Source organism: Mustela erminea, chromosome 10 (genome assembly GCF_009829155.1).
Source record: "Mustela erminea isolate mMusErm1 chromosome 10, mMusErm1.Pri, whole genome shotgun sequence".
NCBI classification, from domain to species: Eukaryota; Metazoa; Chordata; class Mammalia; order Carnivora; family Mustelidae; genus Mustela; species Mustela erminea.
The window spans coordinates 105,477,666-105,493,552 of record NC_045623.1 but is presented as its reverse complement, the minus strand read 5'-3'; the positions used below and the strand labels follow the sequence as shown (position 1 = coordinate 105,493,552).

Here is a 15,887-nt window from a genome sequence, read left to right as displayed (position 1 = left end):
GGAGTCTTACCATTGACTGGAGAGCACACTTTCCGCGTAAGAAAAGAAGCAAAAAAGGGAAAGCAGATTTGGGGTGGAACAGGCAGCCGGCTGGGTTATCAGAACCCACTCTGGGGTCTGTGGGCTCTGCCTGGGCTACAGGTGCTCAACTTGGGGACCCCGAGAGTGCCACTGTCCCTAAAAAAACTCTAGGTCCGGCTGCTTGGCCTGTCCTGTCTTTCTGACTGCCACAGGCTCGCTGTAAAGCTTGGATCCGTGCTGCTACTTCCTTCTCAACTCTGGTCAGAATCCCCGTTCTGTGGCATCATGAATGGTTTCCATGGAAATGAAAGGTTGAGACAGAACGGTGCCAATGTGTGTCTGAACTTTAGAATTCAACAAGGGCTATTGTCTCTGCCAGCCATGGGGTTTCATTCATTCCGAAGATGTCACGGGGGGGGGGGGCGTTTTGGAATGTGTGTCCCTACCTTCCTGATTTTCTGCCATATTCCAGCCCCCCTGGCTAATGCAATGTGGAGCGACAGGGGAGCACCTGGGGTCTTCACGTACCTCGCTCTTCAGGCTCTCTCCTAGCTTTGCCTGTGCATGGAAATGTCAACAAGGAAGGTGAGATTTGCTGTAAATAACCAGATGGTCCCCACGGGGTAGGCTGCTGGTGAGGTGGAAATCCTAGCAGGAGACATCGCAGCCAACACTTTACCAGTCGAAACTCACCTCTGGTTTAGGGCATCAGCACCAGCACACAGAGGGGAAGGCAGACCCAGGGTGGTGGGCTGGCCCTCATGACTTTGAGGACGGCGACTGGGAGTCCACACCTGCCTCCTGCAAGTACCGTGCACGGACTTCTCCAAGGGTCAGTCATAGGGAGCAGCAGACTGTAACCTGTCCCCTACCTGGCTCCTGGTCACTGATGTGGTTGGATGGAGGAGCCAGGGGCGGATTCCCAATCACTGGAACCCCGCATCCTCTCCGTACAGGAGACGCCACCAGCTGACCCTTACCTTAGACCCGTACCTGCCCACACCTTGGTAGATGGGGGTGACCATATTTATATATATATATATATTTATAGATTTATTTATTTATTTGAGAGAGAGAAAGTGTACACACAGAGGGAGAGGGAGAAGCAGACTCCCCACTGAGCAGGGAGCCTGATGTGGGGCTTGATCCCAGGACCCCCGGATCATGACCTGAGTCAAAGGCAGACGCTTAACCCACTGAGCCACCCAGGCGTCCCAGGGTGACCATATTATCATCCAGACCAGAGTGATTTTCAGAACGAAAGGTGCTGCTGTTTTTTGTTTGTTTGTTTGTTTGTGTTTAAATAGGCTCCCTGCGCAGTGTGGAGCCCAGTGCGGGCCTCGAACTCAGGACCCTGAGATTAAGACCCGAGCTGAGATCAAGCGTCACTGCTTAACTGGCTGAGCCACCTGGGTGGCCCTGAAAGGAGCTGCTCTTAATTATATCAGGCCTAGAGGCACTATCTGGACTGTCCCCAGAAAAGAGGGACATTTGGTACCTTACCTTTAGGCCAACCTGTGCCATGCTCTGCTAATGATCTCAGGGTTGACGTGCCCTGTGACCCAGTGCTTGGGCCGCACTCTTTCTTTTTCTCCTTCCTTCCTTCCTTTCTTCCTCTTCCTTTCTTCTTTCTTTCTTTCTTCCTCTCTCTCTCTCTCTCTTTCTTTCTTGACTGTTACATATTACCCACTCCAGCGCTGTCTGATGGAATTTTCTGCAGGGCTGGGAATGCTCGGTCTCTGTGCTGTCCGATATCATAGCTACTAGTCAAATACAGCCGTTGGGTGCTTGAAGTGTAGCTCATGTAACTAAGGAAATAAAATTTAATTTAATTTTTAAAAAAGATTTTATTTATTTGCCAGAAAGAGAGAGAGAGAGTGAGCGAAAAAGAAAGAGCACGAGGTGGGGGAACAGCCGGCAGAGGGAGAAGCGGGCTCCCCGCTCTGCGGGCTGTGGGACTCCATCCCAGGACTCTGGGATCATGACCTGAGCAGAAGACAGAAGCTTAACTGACTGGCCACCCAGGTATCCCTTTATTTAATATTTTTAAAAAAGAGGTTACTTATTTATTTATTTGGCGGTGGGGCAGAGGGAGAGGGAAAAACAGACTCCCCACCAAGCAGGGAGCCTGACATGGAGCTTGATTCCAGGACCCCTGGACCATGACCTGAGTTGAAGGCAGAAGCTGTAACAACTGAGCCCCCCCAGGGACCCCAAAACTCACCTTCTGATCACAATATGATACCACTTTGAACGCGTTAGTGTGGCTATGCAAAAACAAACACACAGAAAGTAGCAGGTGTTGGCAAGGATGGGGACCGTGCACTTGCCTGTGGGAACATAATATGCTACAGCTGCTGTGGGAAATGATAGGGCAGTTCTTTAAAACCTTAAACAGGATTACCATAGAATTTGAGGATTCTACTCCCAGGCATGTATCGCAAAGAACCAGAAGCAGGGACTCAAAGAGACGTTTGGATACCCATGTTCTCAGCAACGTTATTCACGGTGGTTGAGAGGTGGGAGCAGCCCACGTGTCCATCAGCGGCCGAACGGATAGACACAAGGTGGTCTGTGCCCAGATGGAGTGCGATTCAGCCTTAAAAAAGCAGCAGATTTTGGCCTGCGACCATGGGGATGGAGCCTTGAAGTCCCTCCCTCCTGCTAAGTGGAATGAGCCCGTGGCAGAAGAGCAAGTGTTGTGCGATCCCACTGATGTGAGGTTCCTAGAGGCGTCACCTCCTAGACACAGAGCAGCGTGGTGACTGCCGGGAGCTGGGGGGCCCCGGAGGCTGTGAGGAGGACGGAGCATCAGCCGGGGAAGATGGAGAAGTTCTGGAGGAAGGTGGCGGTGATGGTGTCACCACAAGGAACGTGTTAAGTGCCACCGAGCTGTAGCGTTCAAGACGGTCGCAAGGGTACATTTTCTTTTGTGAGAAAATCGGACTCTTCTGCCACTTTCTTCAAACCTGCTCCTTTTCTGAGGACTTTTCATCTCACTTCGTACCAACTCGATTTTTCCATTTGTCTCTGATGCCAAAGACCTTTCCGTGCTCTTGCAGTCCACAGTCGGCACGCCCATACCGTCCAGAACCTCACCCCCGCCACATCGCCCAGCACGCTGCGCCACCGACCACCCCTCCACACACATGCCTGCAGCCACGGCACGTCGTGGCTCTGACCCGAAGGCCTTGCCCTATCTGTCCTGCTGCACAGGCCTCCCCCCTATTCCTTGGGCACCCGGGAATGTCCCGGTCTGCTGTTCTGTCTGCCTGCAGCGCCCCTTGCCCCAAATCTGCATGGCCTGGTCCCCAGCCCTCACCTTCTCAGGTGTGCGCCCTCTCAGGGGGCCTTTCCCAGGTCACTGGGTGAAAGCTTTCCGCACCGTTCTCCCTCCCCGACCCTTTCCCCTTCCCCATTCCCCCTCCGCCCCCACTTCCTGTCCTCCTTGCTTGGGTTCTCTTTGTCTCATTCACTCCATCAGTAGCTCACATATTATGTGTTTCACTCATCCTGTTTATTTTCAGCTTCCCCGCTAAAATGGATGTTGTTTCAGGCAGGGATTTTAAAATCCAGCTTCCCCCAACCCCAGGCTCAGATCACACCCAAGATGCAGCTAGGACTCCATCTGTATTTGTTAAATTAATGAAGGAATCCGGTGGGGCAGTTGCTCAGGGCCCGTCTCCTTCAGGGACTGGACTCTGACCAATGTGAACGCCCTAGTCTCTTCAGTGCTCAGGGGACTTGAAGCACCTTCATAAGCTCGGATGACTTTTCATCTAAGTCTGTGATTCTCAGGGCAGTGGTGCCCCCTCTGGGGACATTTGTGAGGAGACGTTTTTATTTTATTTATTTTATTATTTATTTTTTTCTTAAAGTAGCCTCCACGCTTAGCACAGAGCCCAGCCTGGGGCTTGAACTCACGACCGTGAGATCAAGACCTGGGCTGAGATCAAGAGTCGGACACTTAACCGATGGAGCCACCCCGGTGTCCCTGTCAGGGGACATTTTTGGTTATCACAAGGGGGCAGGAGGGGTGTCCCTGTACCTCTAGCTGGACAGCTAGGATGCAGGACAGCTCCCCATAACAAAGAATTACCCCAACACAATGTCACCTGTGCTGAGGTTGAGACCCCTCACGTTCAACCTGATCCGTGCGAGTGTTGTCTGGCCTGCATGGAGTGACAGGTGAGCTCCTTTGGGGCTGTTTTAGGCTGGATCGTGTCCTCCGGAAAAGACGTACTTCCCGATGTGACCTTATTTGGAAATAGGGTCTTTGCAGAGGTCATCAAGTTGACATGATGTCCTTATGTGGATCCTAATCCATGGGATTGGAGTCCTTATAAAGAAGGGACTCCTGGACATAGACACGCACCCACGGAAGACCACGGATCCATGTAACTTCAAGCTCAGGGACAGCAAGGACTTCCGTCCGCCACTGAAGCTGGAAGCCACGGAAGGATCCTCTCCTCTTGGGTCCTAGGGTAGAGCTCACGCCTGCCCACACCTTGGCCTCCTGACTGTGTTCTTTTAACCCACCTGGTTTTTGGCCCCGTGTTAGGGCAGCCCCAGGAAACTAACCCAAGGGCAGAACCAGTGCTAAACCCAAACCTGAGACTAGCGGGGTTGTGACAATTACATTAGCGCTGGGGGAAAGTGAGAGATTTCACCAAGATGGTGGTCAGAGTCTCATATGGGAAGAGAGACAAGGATACTTCGTCTTTTAGGTATTACGAAACTCATGACCTAGAGTCAGCCAAGAGCACTTGGATAATAGATGCTCAAAGCTACCCGTCGCCGAAACCTTTCATGGGAAAGTTACCCCAGCACTAAGTGCTTTTTGCTAATATTAACTTTGGTTCTATTTCAGATCAATGGAGGCAGAAAACCAGGAGATCCCATAAATCCCGTTGAACCTGTCACGGCTGCCAAATTATGCTCTGATAAAGCTTTTGGTGGCTAACGATATGGCCGTTCACCTGCATGGATGCGACTGGGAGGGGCCTTTCTGGAGAGCATCCGGCCCACGGTGGAGACACTTGTCAGAGAGTGTTATCCGAAGCCTCTTTGTCTCTAACGAAGGGTGAAGCTTTGAACGTGATTATTTCTAAACAAATAAATAATAAAGATAATTTAAAAATAAACAAAGATCTGGATTTAAAGGCTACTTATTGTCCCAGGACCAAGATTAATGGTGAGTGGCAATTTTTCGGGGGAGATAATGTCTTTTCACATATAAAAGATCCTATTGATTTCCTGTTGGTATTATTCGGAAAATGTGCCGTGTGTGTCTATGGGGAAGAGACAATCTTCCATCACTGGCTTTATGGGAAGAGAATGGTTATTGTGTCTCTTCCCATAAAATATAATCTCTTTTCCTCTTCCAAAAATCTACCTGTTCCTCTGGGAATTTCCAGCTGTAATCTGGGGAAGTGACTTGATTTTTTTTTTCTTTTCTTTGGCATGTGCCAGTATTTTTATATTTGGTTTCTTTACATTTTCTCATTGTTTTCTGGAATCTGGCTTTTCTAGATTGGTATTTGAGCCCATCTAAAAATTGCTTAAAAACCAGTGCCACTGAAACACACACACACCATTGTGGATGTCAGGTTCTCTGTGACAGGATTGGGAGGACCCCTCCCTTATCCTCCAACGGGGGGCTGGGGTGAGTGCCTAGGAGGGCTTTGGAAGCAACGAGAGGTTGCCTGGCGTGTTGCAACAGGATAAAAATGCAAACGACATATCAGGGAAGGAAGGAAATGTGTTTTCTGAGGATTGGGGCTCTCAGCGTTACCTCCGGGCATTTCTTCAGGATCAATGAAGATACAAGGGCAAAGTCCTTCATATTTAAATATCGTGCTCTGTGCAGTGGCCTCCCAAGCTCACGAGTTTGGCCACGAAGAGCCCAGCAATGTGGTCCCGTCTAGATCTTGCACGAGGAGGTCTGACCTGTAGCTCCAAGCTGCAAAGCCTGTCCTGTGTCTCTGTCTTCATCTCTTTGTTAACACAGACCCTCCCTCCGTTCTTCTAGCTCGAACCTACCCACACTTGCAGGTGCAATCCCTCCACAGCCCCCCACCACACTTTCTGCCTCCTACACCGGTTTCTCTCTCCTCCCCGAACCCCCGTGGTACCCTGGATGGACCGTCCCAGCCAGCGCTGGATACAACCACCTCCCATTGTGTGTGTGTGTGTGTGTGCTGTTTGCCAGCGCTGCTGCAGGCCTGCCCTTCCTGCTTCTCTCCCTTTTCTCTCCCGCCACTTCCGTGCTATGCCTGGAGCCAGCCCGTTTATTTGGCACTATTGCTAGATGATTTTTTTTTTTAAGCCTAAAAAAAAAAAAAAAAAAGTGTGTGTGTGTGTGTGTGTGTGTGTGTTATATTATAAATCTCGATGTTATGGGCTGAAATGTGTTCCCCCAAATTCACACGTTGAACTCCTAGCCCCCGGCACCTCAGAATGTGACTGTATTTGGAGAGGGGGGTCTTTAAGAGGGTGGTTATGTCAAAATGAGGTCATTAGGATGGGCCTTGATCCGACAGGACTGGGGTCCTTATGAGACGAGGCGGTGCGACACACAGACACACAGAGGGGCCCCCTCGTGAGGACACAGGCAGAAGATGGTCAGCCATGAGCCAAGCAGAGAACCTCAGAAGGAATCAACCTGCCAACACTTCGCTCTCTGAAATCCAGCTTCTAGAACGGTGAGGTTATAAATTCTTGTTGTGTATGCCCCCAGTCTGTGGCACTTTGTTACAGGAGCCTTAGGGAACTAGTCTGATCCACCAGGCACAAGCCTAGTGACACAGGACAAAGCCCAAATTTCTTAGCTTGGTGTTCAAGACCCTTTATGTCCTTGTCTTACCCCAAATTCCCGATCTGTCTCCTTCCTTCTTATCGTATCCTTCCGGGCACCCTATCTGGGTGACTCCCAGCCTCCTCCTCCCCCAGACTCCTCCCATCCCTGCCCCTTGTCCTCAGAGCGCTGTCTTCCCAGACAGCTCTCTCCTCGTCCCGCAAATGCAGACCCAAACCAAGGCCAACCCAAGCCCAGACCCTCCTAAAGCTTCAGTGATAATCCGTTAACTAGGGAAGCATCATAGAGGTTTATGGTGGATCATGAGGTCGTTTTCAAACTAGGCTCCCCAGGGTCCCCCTTGGGGCTACTGTGTGTAATGGCGGGCGGCAGCAACAGAAAAGGGTCGGCCCCTCCCAGCCACCACCAGGCAGAGAGCTGCTGGACTTTTTTCTGTGTGATTTGTTTGCTTTTCCACATGTTATTTAAAAAAGGGCTCTGTGGGGCACCTGGGTGGCTCAGTGGGTTAAAGCCTCTGCCTTCGGCTCAGGTCATGATCCCAGGGTCCTGGGATCGAGCCCCACATCGGGCTCTCTGCTACGTAGGGAGCCTGCTTCCTCTTCTTTCTCTCTCTGCCTGCTGCTCTGCCTACTTGTGATCTCTCTCTGTCAAATAAATAAATAAATAAATAAAATCTTCGGGGGGGGAAGAGGGGGGCTCTGTGATGCTGGAGAGCACCACCAAAAATCCTATCCTGGGTGGAATTACAACAAAATGTCCAAAAAAGTCATACAAAGCTAACGGTCCTTGCTCAGGAAACACTTAGGCTACACAAAGCCCGTAACACTTTTGTCTAGGTTTCCTAGAACTGTACTCGTCGCAAAGGGTAAACTCAATTATCAAAACTCATTGACTCCGAGAATGTAGCTTCCAAATACTATTGCCCATTCCAATTCATCAGACAGGCAGCTGTTACGCTGTTAATGTAATCATGACTTGCCTGGTTATTAATCTATTTTCTAAGTATGAAAGGATGGCCGTTTGGATTCTCTGATACAGATGTGGACATTTGCCAGGTCACATCTGGCCGGGGGTTTGTTGAACAATGACTTCATGAAGAAATCAATTCCTGTCCCCTTCGGCTGACCTTAGGGCTGTCTTCTCAGGCTCGCTTTTCTCTATTGTAATCTAAAAATTAAATTTCAGTCTTTATGATTTATGCAGTGCTATTTCTTTCAGATTTCAACAGCACGTCTTAGATGTTAGGGAGGTCTCAGTGAGGCAAGGAGGGGAAAGGCTGTAATTACATCCCTCTCTGAATGAAGCTAATGTCCCTCTGCAAAGTTTGGAGCACATTTCCTTGGACCTTTCTGTTTCAGAGTTCTGGCCAGAAGATTTCCCAGGACTTCACAGGACTTAACACTTTCTTCAACCAGCCTTTTAATATCAAGTATCAAATATCCACCTGTGAATATATAGCGGGTGTGCCGAATGCCCACAGGATAAGTGAGTCAGGACCATGTGGCTCCATCTTTCCCGTGGAAATACGCAAGTTCTTCCTCGTTCCCTGTGCCCCACCCCCACCCTGCTGACACCCCCAGCTCTTGAGTCTCAGACCCCCGGGTATTTTCAGAGAGAAAGGCAAGTCCTTCGGAATCAAGGTGCTTGGTTTGACCGACACAGATGGATGTTCTGTCGAGATGTGACCCCTCTTCCTTCCCTCTCCCCTGCTTTTTGTCATAAAATTCCGTAACTGGATTCACAAGTCAGTATCATCGGTCTGATTACTCTGTTTCACCGGAGATGCCTATGTCATAGATTTCCTATGTTTCTGATCAGTTACCATGGATATGGTTTTGGTTATCAGAGTTCGCCGTGACTGCAAGCTGTACTCTGTGGGCCTCACCCACTGGAAGGACTGATCGGTGCCTTGGTTATTTGTTTTTAATTCTTTTTTGTGGAAGTAGAAGGATGACAGATCCAGGGGAAACAGTGGGGAGGGGAACTGAAGGATTTGGCCATCTGCTTGCTTATTATCCGACATTCCCCTCTTAGCCTCGCTCAGAGAGTTCATTCCCAACGTGGTTGAAGTTTTGGGGACACTTCCCTCAGAGACGGTGGACTTTGGGACCTTTTAATCATTTCCTTCCTCTCCCTGTCATGCTCCTCAGACCACAGCACAATTCCTTGTTCACCTGTCTGCTTCCTCCACCAAGGCGACACCCTGAGGTCCTTCAGGGGGCATCCCCGCCCCCATCGCCGCATCCCCGAATCCTGGCGGAGCGGCCCGGCTCCCGAGTTCGGAGTATGGGTTTAATGAATGAAGGGCTCTTTTCTTCTACGTTCTCCTCTTAGCCGAAAAGAGCAGTAAAATCTGAGATCCCTCGTTTGAGACTTGGCTGTGAGGAAGACCCGCTGGGAGAGCAGGGGAGTAGAGCGAGGGGCATCTGCAAAGCTCTGGATGCAGGACGGCTCGCAGGCTGTTGGGAGCCGGAGCTGGCGGTTTCCCTCTGCCCATCACTCAGGCGGCGACTCTGCCTGCTTCTCACCGTTCACTCGACCTCTCTGTTCCACGGCTTCTGCTGTCCCCGCTTCCCGCACGCGATTTCAGTTGCACAAGACCCACGCTGGCCTCTCTGACTTCTTTTTTGTGTTGTGATGTTTAAACTGCAATCTTGAACATTAACCATGTCCCTGCCCTGTTGCTCCTATAGTTTCTTCCTTCAAATGCCCAGAGCAACAACCTGGTCCGACCCATCGTCCTATACAGGGCAACACATAACCAACGCATGGTCGGTCCTCAGGGAGGGGTACCCTTGTCCCAGACAAACATGGCTAGAGGTCAGCGTCATAGGCTGGAAAGCATGGTGGGTCAGAGAGCTTTCTCCCAGCCATATGGGCCTACAAGGCTGTGGTCATGAGGCATCATCTCGCCTACACCCAGGGCTAAGCAGCCTCAGTGTGATTCAGGGGCTGAAGCTCAGTGGCGTGGGGAAGGGGCGGCTGAAGCCAATCAAGGTGATTTTACCTTCCCCATTCTTGGATTCTCCGAAAATCCAGGGCTGGGCGGGGCCAGAGCCGCAGCCACCCTTGCTTCCGCCCTGAGGATGATGTCATTGCCCAAGAGGGCAGAACCCAGAGCAAGGCGGGGAAACTGAGCTAGAGCCAGTGGATTAGGTAGGTCCCGAAGCCCAAGCTTTCTCTCGGCTTTCAGCTGTGGGAGCCAACACATTTCACTGCTGCAGAAGGCAATTTGCCTTGGGTGTTTGTATTTTGCAGCGGAAAGCACACGGTGGAGGGGTGAGGGGTAGGAGGTGGAGGGGAGGTGGCGGGAGTCTTGGGGCATGGGAGATAACGGGTCGTGCATATGCCTCAAATGAATCGGGGGGTGGGGGCGGTGCGGCTGGGCCACTTTCACAGGTGGCAGACCTGGGCAATCACAGGGTCCTGTGCTTGGCTTAATGCTCTGCCGTTGTTGTCTTGCAATTCCCAAGAATTTTTAAATGGAGGTCTGCATTTCCTTCTTACACCTGCCCCACAAATTATACAGGCGGTCCTAGGCAGGTGATGCAATGTATGGAAAAGGAGTCATAAACTGTAAAGCACTATAGAAAACATTTCTTTTTATTATTTACAAGCCGCCTCTCCTTCCTCCCAGGGACGGACACTGCTGTGTGGACCCCCCCCACGTGCAGACACTGTTCTTCCTGTCAGGAAAGCCCCCGTTCACACAATCTGATGGTCTGCTGCCAGACCCCCGATAACCTGCACAGGCAGTAGGTGGGCTCAGATCCTCTGGACTTCCACGGGAATATGGAAAGAAAGGTGGGGAGTCATTGCTGATAGCAATTTCCTTTCCATTTCTAGGAATTTGGGGAAGCATATGGCCAAAGTTAAGCTAATTGTTTAACTGCTAAACAAGCAAGAAAAGCAAACACACACACACACACACACATGCACACTCACACACACTACGAGGTTTTCTGGATCTCCATTAAATCCACGGCCTGGTGTGCAATCTTCCTCTGCCCGTCAGTGACCTGGGTTGGGTGCAGCGGCCGAACCGTTCTACTCGCATCCTTTGTGTGTGCACACACATGCGTGTGCACTCAGGACTCTCAGATAGAAGGAACGGCTGTTTGAATCAGCCTGTCCTTTCATCCTGCTGGTATTTTTACTGAGTGAGTGTTACTTTGGAAATAATTAATGTGTCCCATTTTAGTGCAAAAATATACCTTGTCTCAGGTCACATGGCAAATGTAAGCATAAAAAGTTTAAAATGCTATTATTTAAAATTTATTTTCTCATAAAAAATGGTTCCTGAAATGATCATAATTTGAATAACTTACTCCATAGTTATGATCCATTATGCCCTGGCTTGGGTCCAGGTTTGGTAATCCAGGAGACTCCTGAGATCCGGTCGGGAGTTAGGGCTGTGACCACGGTCTCGATGAGCAAGTCCTTCTCGGGAGGCTCAGTTCGGTGTCTGCCCCATTTTGCATCCTCCTGAAACTCAGGCTGGACATCATCCCTTTTAAATGCCTTCCTCCCCACCCCAAAAATGGCATTTCTTTGTGAAATTACAGTGGAGGTGTAGAGATTTTTATAAAGTGGACTTTAATCCTTAGCTAAGGGGAAGTGCGTGATGCCAGCTAGAATCGTCAGGACTAATGTCTCCTTTGTGCTTCGTCAGTGATTCTAAAGTCTTCGCTTTGGGGATCCCCTTCCCCCAAGATGGTCTGAACTCCGGACATCGGAAGTGCTTGGAAGCAGGATTCCATGGTCATCATTGAGTAATATCTGGACCTTGAACCCCTGAGTCACACTCCCCGACCGACCCATCTGGTTCAGTGTGTCTGCAGGGACATACTTCTCCTCGTGGTTAGTGGGTGCCTGTTCCTCCCAAACCCACAGGGCTCTTGGACAGCGTGGACACTGAGTGAAATTCTCACTTGTGGCAGAAACAAAAACATGGGCCATCAGCTAATGTGCCTGCCAACCTACATGGGCACGGTCAGGATTTAGAAAGCGTTCGCCACACCGAAGTAGCCCATCGCTGTTAGCTTCGCCCCCACCCCTGTTTGCTCCCTGCGTCTGGTGGGCTTCGTCTTCGGGTCTTGGTTCCTGGGCCAGCGGCGTCGACGTACCTGGGCACTAGTTAGAAATCAGGATCTCTGGCTCTACTCAGACCTGCTGAATCAGAGACTACGTTTTAACCAGCCCCGCCGGTGAACACGTGCGTGTTCAAGTTGGAGAGGCACAGGTCTCCAGGGCAGACCCCATTTGGGCTGCCTGCTCACACACCTGTGTGCCTCCGCCCCCACCCCCTCTTGCAGGTGTCCGCCGCTTTGACTCCAGGAGCTTGGAGGAAGCATCAGGGAAATGTCTATGTGGCTCTTTCTGTCTTAGCTTCTGGGAGTTGGCAAGCAGCAAAGGCACTGCCTGGCAGGGCTCGCCCTGCAGCTGGGTGGGAGTGGGGACCTTGGCTGGCCGGCCTGGGAGCCCTGCCGGTCCTGTGCCTCCTCTCCCCTGGACTGTGGTTCTGGACGGCTGGCTGGGGCAGTGCTGGGCACCTGGCCCCTCATTGGTTGCCCCAGCCTCTCAAGAGCGGAGGAGAAGGTGTGAAATGACTTTGACCTTGGCGCCTAGTCCGATCCCTCTCACTCTGAAAGTGCTTCTACATGTTGGCCTGGTACGTTCTGAGCACTGTGGAGTTTTGGCAGAATATGTCCGCTAAGTATTTTTAGTTCCTTCCTCCTTAATGTTTGCCAGAAAACCACAGTCATTACTCATGAGCAGGGCAAATTTCCTTCCTCCTGGTCTCCAGAACAGTTTGGGTCTGCCCTCTGATGCCCACGGAGGGTCCCTTGCCTTGGCTTTGGAGCCGCCCCCGGAATCAGCATGAAGCCAAATCATGTAGCGCAAAGCACAACACTGTGTTATTTATTTATTTATTTATTAACAGAACGAGCTCCAACTTTAAAAAAATTAAAAAAAAATTGTAGTAAATACAACAGAAAAAGTACCATTTTAACCATTTTAAGTACAGTCACAGTGTTGTAAGCCTATCACCACCCTCTGTCTCCAGAACTTTCTCATCTTCCCCGAGGGAAAGTCAGTCCTCACCAAATGCTCCCTCCCCATCCCTGTTCCCCAGGCCCTGGCTCCTACCCTTCTTCCCTCGGTCTCTGTGTGTCTGACTCCCCTAGGACCTCACAGAGGCGAATCACACAGTATTTGTCCTCTTGTGATGGGCACACTCCAGGGAGCATAATAATTTTCAAGGTTCCCACGTCTAGTGTCCTGAGTGTTTTATATCAGGCACTCCTGTAATAAGGGCAATGCTAAATTAACACAACTGTATTTTTTGTTTTAAACCCATAGTTTCTGGTTAGCCTAGCACATGTTTGCTAGAACAGGGCAGCTCTGCTTTCAAAGAAGGGATAGCCAGCCAGGGGGATACCGAGCACAGACCACCCCTCGGCGCCTCTGTGGGCATGGTCTGGGGAAAGCTGCCTTGGCCCCATCAAAGTCTACAGGATTAAGGTTTAGATCTTTCCACAAATGCCAAGACGCCAATTACCTCTGCCAAGGGGAAAGTGCCTGCATCCTCAGCATCTTCAATTTTGGTTCCCCGTGTGGATCTTATTTTTAATGGCAGTACCTTCCAGACCACAAGGGACAAGGCTCCCTCAGAAAAATCTCACCATTGGTGGAGGGGTAATGGCCCTAAGGATCTAGTTCAGTAAACACAGGATTCTTTTGTGATGCACTTTCCAAATGAAGCGCACACTTTGGGATTAATTAAACTCTTTTCTAGCTGCCTGCCAGTGTAACCTTTCTTTTATGCTTCTTAGGGGGGCACACGATGTAAAAAGTCAAATCTATTATGTTCATGACTTGGAGGGAAAGATCTGGGACAAAATTACCTTACACACAGTTGTGGGGATTTTTTTTTTTTTTTTTTTTTTTTTTCTTTTTCTTTTCCTGAGTGTTGGATCAGTTGGAGAGTTCTCTGAGCCGTGTGCTGGCTAAACAAAGATCTGACCCAGAAGAAGAATGATGTGGCATTAAAGTCATACAGACCACCGGTGACGGTGTGAACCCCCGATTTCTCGGCACACACTGTTCAAGATGTATGCAAAAGTTGAGCACCGACTGCTTAAACCATAGCCACGTTCTCTCTCCAATCTTGTGGTGATTTTGATGCATGACATTTAATTAATTTCACAGTTAATTCTTTTCACTGTTCCTTTTTTGACTGTCACTCTCTGATCTCTCAGCTGGTTGGGATAAGTCTGTGCCGGTCATTACCCTTGCTGGAGCCCAGACAGGGTCATCTGGCAGCAGCAGGGAGACAGCGGCGTAGAGCAGCGGGCTGGAAGCTGAGACAAGATTCCAGCACGAGGGCGGTTTCCTGGAAGACGCCTGGTGCAGAAGCTCCGTCTCTACATCCCATGAGTACCTTGCAAAGCTTCCCTTTCCCTGGCCTTGACCTACAGGAGCTTTGAAAAGAGGCTTACCTTTTTAAGATTTTTTCCCCCTCCTGTTCTGTCAAAATAACGCACACACACAGCAACAAATAAGTAGAAAAGAGATAATGTTCAAAAGCAACCTTCTCCCCCGACACCTCCCAGCCCTCCCACTAGAGTGACTTTACCTGTTCCTTGTTTTAATTCTTCCAGAGTTTCCCCCCACCGTGCTGCTCTAGGATTACGCCCCTACTGCTGGATTTGTCAATTTGACTTTATCTTTTTGATATCAATTTATCTTTTGACTCCTAATGGGGAAGATGAGGTTGAGCTCACCTAACTCCATCCTTTCTCCTTCCCCCTCTTCTGTCTCCTACGTTGACAACTGTTTTCCTGAGCTGACACATACCATAAAATTCATCACGTTCAAGGGCATGATTCAGTGGTTCCTTGGTGTGTTCACAAAGTTGTGCAACCACTTCTAAAGCCAGCACAGTTTGCCTTTTGCCCTCCACTAAGAAACCCCATCTCCATCACCCCCTCCTCCCAGCCCCCCGGCAGCTACTCATTTCTCCACATCCCCACGGACACAAAAGATTTGTCTTTTTTCTCCTGGTCTTCCAAGTGGATGTGAAGTGGTTTGTGACTCTGGTTTTGACTTGCATTTTCCCTAATTACTAATGATTTTGAGCATCTTTTCGTGAGCTTACTGGCCATTCATAGATCTTTGGAAAACTATCTCTGTAGGTCTTTTGTCTTTTTAAATTGGATTGCTTGTTTATTGTTGGGGTGCCAGAATTCCTTACTTATTTTGGGTACTAGATCCTTATCAGATACATGGTTTGCAAAAAAAATTTTTTTTTTTTTATCATTTTATGGGGTTGTCTTTTCACTTTCTTGATGGTGTCCTTTGAATCACAAATACTTTAAATTTTTCGAGACCAAATACATCTATATTTGCTTTTGCTGTTCGTGCTTTCTGTGTTATATCTAAGAAATCATTGCCTAATCCAAGGTCATGAAGATGTACTCCTATGCTTTCTTCTAAGATTTTTATAGTCTCAGCCCTCACATTTAGGTCTCTGGGGTATTATGTTGAATCTGTGGGCCAGTCTGGGGAGCTGCTGTCTTAAAGATGTTAACTCTTCCTGCCCATAAGCTTGGGTTCCACTAATGTAAGTCTTCCTTAATCTCTTTCAATAGTATTTCGTGGCTTTCAGGGTTTTTTTTTTTTTAAGATTTTATTTATTTATTTGACAGACAGAGATCACAAGTAGGCAGAGAGGCAGGCAGAGAGAGAGGGGGAAGCAGGCTCCCCACTGAGCAGAGAGCCCGATGCGGGGCTCGATCCCAGGACCCTGAGATCATGACCTGAGCCGAAGGCAGAGGCTTAACCCACTGAGCCACCCAGGTGCCCCAACATGGTTGATTTTCACATGTTAAGCCAACATTGCATTTCTGGGAGGAATCCCACATGGTCATGTATGCCTTTTTCTATGTTGCTGGACTTTATTTGCTAATATTTTGTTGATGATTTTTGTATCTATCTTCCAAAAGGTTATCGGTGTGTGTTTTTTTGGTGGATGTGTTTATCCAGT

General features: G+C 49.4%; 1 long non-coding RNA gene across 1 annotated transcript; it reads left to right on the top strand.

Moving 5' to 3' along the window:
- Window positions 1-390: 390 nt before the first annotated feature.
- On the top strand, window positions 391-8,359 carry LOC116567787. Its single transcript, XR_004276331.1, has 3 exons — window positions 391-606; window positions 4,892-5,215; window positions 8,197-8,359. It is a non-coding gene; the product is annotated as an uncharacterized LOC116567787 (long non-coding RNA).
- The last annotated feature ends 7,528 nt before the right edge of the window (window positions 8,360-15,887 follow it).